An 8,228-nucleotide genomic window follows, 5' to 3' on the forward strand; every position below is an offset into this window, starting at 1 on the left:
CTTGCCATAGGGAGGTCGTCACCCCAGAAAGGCAATACTAGTTCCTTTTAAGAATGTATGGAGGGGGTATAATCTGGACATTAATACTCTCTTTTTGGAACAACTAGACCCACTAGATAGTAGGAAAGTTATGTGGAGTTTAAAATACATTAATCTTCATTGTTCTACATCAAGCATGTCAAACTCAAAGGCTAACACATCCCAAATAAATGAGACATGTGGCCCATGGGCCATGAGTTTGATATGCTTCTTCTACAAATTAGCCCAGGGTAAACATTTGATAGAGAAATGATATATTTGAAGTACTCAGAAAATTCTTAATAGATAACAAACATTCTAATATTAACTTATTTTCCATGTTGTTAGGGTCTGAATGTATCTCCCAAAAATTCATATATTGGCCTTTGGGAAGTAATTAAATTTAGAAAAAAATTATGAGGGCGGTGCCTTCATGATGGGACTAGTGTCCTTTTAAGAAGAGGAAGAGATTTGAGAGCTGGCATGCTCACCGATACTCTTTCTTGCACTTTTTCTGTCCCCTCAAGTGAGCACACAAAAAGATAGATCAGCCCTAGCTGGTTTGGCTCAGTGGATACAGTGTCGACCCACAGACTGAAGGGACCCAGGTTTGATTCTGGTCAAGGGCATGTATCTCAGTTGTAGGCTTGATCCCCTGCCCATGTCTGGGCATGTGTGGGAGGCAACCAATCAATGTGTCTCTCTCTCACATCAATGTTTCTCTCTCTGTCTCTCCCCCTCCCTTCCATTCTCTCTAAAAATCAATGGAAAAATATCCTCTGGTGAAGATTAATGAGAGAGAGAGAGAGAGAGAAATATTGTAAGGCCATGTGAGCACACAGTGACATGGCAGCTCTCTACAAGCCAGAAAGAGGGCTCTCAAGGAGAATTGAATTTTTTGGCACCTTGATCTTCAACTTCCCAACCTCTAGAACTCTGAGAAATAAATATCTGTTGTTTAAACCACCCAATCTATGGTATTTTGCTATAGCAGCCCTAGCTGTCTGAGAAATGTATATAAAATAATATTTTTGAAAGAGCACTTATCCAACCTTGAAGAGACTTTTGGAAAATGTTCTTACATTTTTAAAAACTTATAATTGTCGTTTGTTCCTCACCAAGCTATGCAAAGGTGCCTAGGGAAAATTACTGCATTAAAAATCTACTAATTTTATTAAAATATCCATCTTAGTGCCTAGTATATAATAAATGATTAATAAATATTAATCCCCTACCCTTGTCTATACAGGAATTTGCATGCAAAAAAGAAACCCCATTTATGGAGCTTACTGGAATTATATCCAAATACAGAAGGGAAATTGAGCTTTGATTCTATTTTCTTTTTTCTAAATCACATAATCTTGATAGTAGAAATCAGTTTTTCCAAAGGTAGGATATGTGCCAAAAGAATATGATGACTAAAGAAATTCAGCTTTGAGCACAATGATATTAAAACACAGCACAAGAAATATCAAGGGGTAAAGAAGGAATTTGGCTACCTTCCCCAATGCAGTCAGGATAGTTCTGTGCTGAATCAAGATAAAAGAGAAGCAATAATGTATGGCTCAGTGGTTGAGCGTTGACACAAGAATGAAGAGGTCACCGGTTCGATTCCCAATTGGGTCACATGTCCTGGTTGTGGGCTCGGTCCTGAATAGGGGTTAAGCAGGAGGCAGCCAATTGATGTTTCTATATCTCTAGTCCTCTCCCTTCCTCTCTCTCTAAACTTAATAAAAACATATATTTTTTTTAAAAAAGCAGTAAGAGGAAGAGACAAAATAGAATGATTCAAAGTACAAATAACATGTTCATAATAGAACACAATGTAGCTAATATTAGAATGGTGTACAAGAAATTAAAGCAGAAATGTACACTGTATCTAAAGCAGTTTTTTAAATTTTTTTTTATATGTTTTCATTGATTTTATGTGTGTGTTTTTTTTTTTCTTAGAGTGGACGAGAGAGGGAGAGACAGAGAGAAACATTGATGTGAGAGAAACACATAGATTAGTTGCCTCCTGCATAGGGCCTGGGCCAGGGAGGAGCCTGCAACTGAGGTACATGCCCTTGATGGAAATCGAACCTGGGACCCTTCAGTCCGGAGGTTGACACTCTATCCACTGAGCCAAACTGGCAAGGCTGATGTTTTTATTGATTTTAGAAAGAGGGGAAGAGAAAGGGAGACATAGAAAAACATCAATGTGAGAGAGAAACACCAATAGGCTGCCTACCACACACACTTTGATCAGGAATAGAAGTGGCAACCTTTCCATGCATGGGATGATGCTCAACCAACTGAGCCATACTGGCCAGGATAAAGTCTTGTTTATTTTAATCAATGACACTCTGGAGTGAAGATTCTTGAACTGTAAAGCTCTGCTCTTTGTAATTATATTTAAGTATTTTTATCAGTGACTTATTTGGGTGAAGACATAGTGATAACATGCTCATAGAATATGCAGATAAAACATAGCTGGGGGTAACAGCCTCTAGGTTGAATAGTAGAGTCAGAATCCTCAACTGTCTTGCCAGCTAGAATACTGCACTGAGTCAATCATGGGAATATATAACAAGGATAAGGTGGGGAGGGGTGGCAACAATTATCTTATATAATAAAAGGCTAATATGCAAATCGACCAAATGGCAGAACGACCGGTTGCTGTGACATGCACTGACAACCAGGGGGCAGATGCTGAACACAGGAGCTGCCCCCTGGTGGTCAGTGTGTTCCCACAGTGGGGAGTGCTGCTCAACCAGAAGCCGGGCTCACGGCTGGCGAGTGCAGAGGTGGTGGCAGTGCTAAGGATGTCCTAAGCCGTCAGTTGGACATCCCCTGAGGGCTGCTGGACTGCAAGAGGGCACAGGCTGGGCTGAGGGACCCCTGAGTGTACAAATGTCATGCACCAGACCTCTAGTTTCAACATAAATCAAAAGGTGGTTGTGGCTACCAAAAATTCAAGATCATGGGCTATAATAATAGTAATATTGTATTTAGAATTCTGGACGGTTCCCTAATTAGTTAAAATACTGTGTCTCTTCTGAGAGCCACATTCCAAAAGGAAATAAACAAAGTGCATTGTGTTGAGAGAAAAGTAAATAGAATGATAAAGTTGATTTCTATCAGTTGGTGAGACCAGGCTGAAGATGTTATCCCTTTCTTAAGAAATCCTGGGAAAAGGCTAAGGCAGGGGCTTGCATGACACTCCTCCTCAATATTTTCAACAAAGGTAGCATAGTATAGTAAGAAAGTAGGTTGTAGAGTCACACTATTTGAGTTTAAATCCTAACTCTGCCACTACACAAATTTGTGACCTTTATCAAATTGCTTTAAGTCTCATTTTCCTCTTCTGTAAAATTTGGATAAGAATAGCAGCTATCCTTTAGAACTGTTACGAAGTTTTACTAAATTAGTATCTGCAAAGCACACAAAACAATGCCCAATAAGTATCAACTGTTTTATATATGTTTGTAAAGTATTTAAAATAAACCATAAACGTTTTGTCAGTATTAAATGACTTGAGGTATACCAGTATATGGAACTTGTTGGGCCTGATGAATAGTAAAGACCTCACATATGATAGCTGGTATTATTTTTTCCAAGGACTGTATTGTGAAAGTGGAATTAGAGTTGACCTCCAAAAAGTGTTCTAGGATAATAACAAAGTATATAAGGAGTTGTAATTACATCACAACAGACAAAAGGACTCTTTAATAGAGCTCTCCAGAATGTGAGGGAAACATAGAGAACCTATACTCTAGAGTCAGATGTTGAGTTCAAATACAACTCTATCCTTGGCAAGTTGTTTTATGAGCTTTGATTTCCTCACCTGTAAAATGGGTAAGCATTGGAGGTAGTATGAGAAAATGTTAAGGGATCCCTTGTCTGACTTACTCCTTGGCTATATCCCTACTAACTAGAAAAGTTTCTGGAATTTAGTAGGCACTCAATAAATATTTCTTGAGTGGATTTGTTGAATGAAAGTGCTACAGTAAATGTCAGTTACCATCCTAATTCCCTGCCAAAATGGAGTCTCCACATTTACCTCAGAGAAAGAGTTGAACAAGCATAAAAGTGAAATAGGAAGTTTTAGGGGTGAAATAGGAAGATTTAGGGAATTTTTAAAATTGAGGTGTCCATGGTAAAAACACAGGGCTACAGAGTTGCAAAAGTGTACATTTCCATAAGACAAGGGAGCAGGGAGCCAGCAGAAGTTACAATTTCCATAAGACAAGGGCACAGGGAGTAGCAAAAGGTCTATATTTACAAAATAAAGAAGGAGGAAGAAAGCCAAGAGGGAATAGGAGAACAATGAGGGAAGAGGGCCTCATATGTCCTGTGTGAGGTTTGACCTTTGAGCTCAGGAGTTACTATACTGACAAAATCAAAGGGGAATAGCAACCAATCAGAGGGGATATCGAGGCACAAAAAAACTGCAGCCTTTATAAATCTTGGAAAAAGGAAATTGGTGTGACTCTTTACCTCTCCCCATGTGGGAGTCAGTGCTGTGAGATTCTTTCCCCCTTCCCATGTAGGAGTCTGTACTTGTTCTTCAATAAATTTCCACCTTTACTATACCATCTTCCATCCATAGTTTCATTCTTTGACTTTGATGAACAAAGAGCCCTAGACAAGTCATCCGACCCAGGGGAACACTGCATGTTCCAATCCAAAATTCCCGTATCAAAAGGAGACATGGAAAAGAATATTTGTTGCACTGTTTATAATAGTGAAAAATAAAAATAGGGAAAACCAAAAAAGTGGGATACCAAAATAAATTGGGTTTCATGTTATGGATAACTGTGCAGCAGTTCAAAAGAATGAAGCATGTCTATATAACATGGAAATTTTTTCAAGCTATATCCTAATATATAAAAACCCAGGGTCCATAACAACCAAACAGACAACCAGTCCATCACCAAGCCCTCAGGCTCCATTGATCAGGGGATGGCTAACTGGGGAACGAGGGTCCCTCAGGCTCTAATTAATCAATGGCAGAAGTGACGGGTGCACAGCTGGAAGGCAGGCCGCTTGGTCCCTCCTCCTGGCCCTCAGACTCCAATCAATCGGTGGCATAGGTGAAGCTGAACTGAGGACTGGCTTCCTTAGTAGTCCTGTAGGTTCAATCTCCAGAGGATAGGCCAGGCACAAATGGACCAGCGCCTCTGGCAGGATCCCGACAGTGCTGCCGGCCCCCAGGAACTCGGCCTCGGGCACTGCGGCTGCTTCCCCTCCCAACACTCTCCACAAGGAAAAAAGAATACTGCCAACAGTGCCAGGAGTGACCAGCAGTGGCTGACTGTTCTCCCAGTGCTTCCTCCAGGTCACTCGAGCTGGCCCCCAACCTCCCCACTCCAGATGAAGTGTAATCACTGCACACTGAAGGAATGTAGTAAGAAACAAAAACAGATAACCAAGAGAATGCCACAGTCAATATCCAGAGTCTGGTTCAGGAGAATGCAGAGAAGGGAGAATTCCATAAGCTGGCCGATGCCAAGATATTTCTGAGTGACTGTCTGGCATGTGACAGTTGTGTGACCACAGAGGAAGAAGTCCAAGTTTCTCAACAGAACACCAATGACTTCTTCTGTGTTCTGAACCTTAATAAGAAATGTGATACCTCACAGCACAAGGTGCTGGCAGTGTCCGTGTGTCCTTACTCTCTGCTGTATTTTGCTGCTAAATTCAGCCTCAGTGTCACTGATGCATCCAGAAGGCTCTGTGGCTTTCTCAAAAGCCTTGGGGTGCACTGTCTTTGACATGAAGATAGCTGTGGACTTCAGCATCCTGGAGAGTCAGAAGGAATTTGTGTGTCGGTACTGCTAGCACCGTGTGGAAGAGCCCCGGCTACCCATGCTGACCTCCACCTGCCCCAGCTGGGACCAATATTCAGAGTGTGTGCTGGGTCACCTCATCACCCCCACCTCTGCATGGCCAAGTCTTGCCAGCAGATCATGGGCTCTGATGAAGGATTACTTCACCATACAGCAGAACCTGTCCCCAGACAAGATTTCCAAGTCATTGTGGCCCCATGTCATGACAAGAAACTGGAGACCCTTTGAGAAGATGTTCCCACAGTTTTACATAGTTCCCAGGGTCCTGAATGCGTGTTAACCTCAGGTAAAATTGTCCAGATAATGGAGCAAAGTGATCTCACCTCAAATGACGCCACCGTGGACACTCTGTTTGGAGACATGAAGGAGAAAGAGGTGAGGCTTCATGAGGGTGCCAACTCAGATGCGTACCTGGCACACATCTTTAGGCACATGGCCAAGGAGCTGTTCAACGAGGATGTGGGAGTGCTCACCTACCACACCCTAGGAACAAAGACTTCCAGGAGGTCACCTTTGAAAGAGACAGAGAGTTCTGCTACGCTTTGAGGCTGCTTATGGCTTTTGGAACATCCAGAAGTGGTCCTGCAGCTATAGAGGGGCAAATTCCCCTGCCACTTTGTAGAGGTCCTTGTCTGTGCCGGGGATGCCTAAGCGGCAGGGGCCAGGCCCAGGTGGAGGACTGGCATGCAGACAGGGCACTGCTGTGGCAGATGGAAGGCATCTATGCTGCCATCCCGGTGTGGCCCCTGGAGAACAGCGCCCATATGCAGGAGCTGTACCAGGAGTGGCTGGGGCGGGGAGTGGGTGGCGACTCCCCCTGGGCCCAGGTGGCCCCGCACACTGCCTAGCAGGGCCCAGGGCTGCCTGCCAGGACATCAAGTGGTAAAGGTTCAGCAGACACCCGGCCTGCAGGCCGCCTGAAGAGGAGTGTCAGACACGTGAAGGAAAGGCTTAGCATCTCTGTCATCACTTTGGTTTTCAGAATTCCCTGCTCCCCATCTGTCAGCTCCCTCCCTCTGAGGGGTCCTGTCATCATCACATGGGTGCAACTGGAATATTGTATCTCGAAAGGATTGCCCCAATGTGCGTATCCTTTTATCCCATGATGAAAAAAATCCCAAAGAACAAGAATAGAGACAGTCTACTGTCCTTTAGGCTTAAAAAAAAACAAAAACAAAACAAAACACCCAGAAGTGTCCTGCAAAGAGCTGAGACTTGGTTCTGCCCATGTGCCTCAGAGAGATTGGATAAGGAAATGGCCCGGTTTGGCCCTGAGTGTACCCACTTATGTTACTCTTGAAGGTGTCTTTGCCACATGTGAATAAACTGCCACCTTTTGGAATAGTGGCTCATAGGAAAGTCTGAATTCCCAACTTTTCTTGAAACAGATCTATGTTCTGCAGCTGTGGCCACCGTCCTGAGATCAGGTCCTGTCGACCAGGTCCTGTCGCTGGGAATCAGGGGGCACTGGAGTGGAGGCCCTCCCCCTCGGTGCCCTTTACATTCAGGGATTGAGTTGAACTCACTTTGCAGGAGGCCTGGCAAGGATGACAGGTGTCACAGATGGAAGAATGGCAAATGGAGAGGGTGACACCCTGCTCGGTCCCCCCCTGGTTGGGTTAGGCAGATGAAAGCCAGCCAGCCTGCCTCACAATTGGGTGAGATACCGTCCTCTCTGTCCACCTTTCACCCGTGGGCCCGGCCACTCCTCTCAGCTCCAGGCAGCCCTCTGCGTTCCATGACAGTGCACTCTGCCCTCACATGATGCTCACCCTAAGTGAGAAGGAAGACAGCAGTGGGTCTGCAGACAATTACACAGAAAGATAGGGCTCACGGCTGGCGAGTGCAGAGGCAGTGGTGGGAGCCTCTCCTGCCTCCATGGTAGCACTAAGGAGCAGCGAGCTGAGTGGTAAGGAGCAGTGAGCAGGTGGGCGGTAAGGAGCGAGGGTTCCCGGACCGCAAGAGAGATTTCCAACTCTCAACTTAGGCCCATTCCCCATGGGTGGACATCCCTTGACGGGCCCTGGACTGCGATAGAGTGCAGGCTGGGCTGAGGGACCACCACTCCCAAGTGCATGAATTTCATGCACCATGCCTCTAGTTATTTAATAAAAATAGCAAGGAAGCCCAGCAGGTATAGCCCAGTGTGGCTTATTGGTTGAGCGTCAACCTATGAAACACGAGGTCACGGTTCGGTTCCTGGTCAGGGCACCTGCCTGGGTTGTGGGCTCAATCGCCAGTGGGGGGTGTGCAGGAGGTAGCTGATCAATGATTCTCTTTCATCATTGATGTTTCTATCTCTCCCTCTCTCTTTTTCTCTGAAATCATTAAAAATATATTTTTTAAATAGCAAATAAAAATTAATATCCTGTGTTTTAG

The 8,228-nt window shown here is 44.3% G+C and overlaps 1 pseudogene; it reads left to right on the plus strand.

Annotated features, from left to right (window-relative positions):
- Positions 1 to 5,373: 5,373 nt before the first annotated feature.
- LOC103299278 (nuclear prelamin A recognition factor-like) lies at positions 5,374 to 6,697 on the plus strand (annotated as a pseudogene).
- The last annotated feature ends 1,531 nt before the right edge of the window (positions 6,698 to 8,228 follow it).

This window comes from Eptesicus fuscus, chromosome 1, assembly GCF_027574615.1.
Source record: "Eptesicus fuscus isolate TK198812 chromosome 1, DD_ASM_mEF_20220401, whole genome shotgun sequence".
NCBI classification, from domain to species: domain Eukaryota; kingdom Metazoa; phylum Chordata; class Mammalia; order Chiroptera; family Vespertilionidae; genus Eptesicus; species Eptesicus fuscus.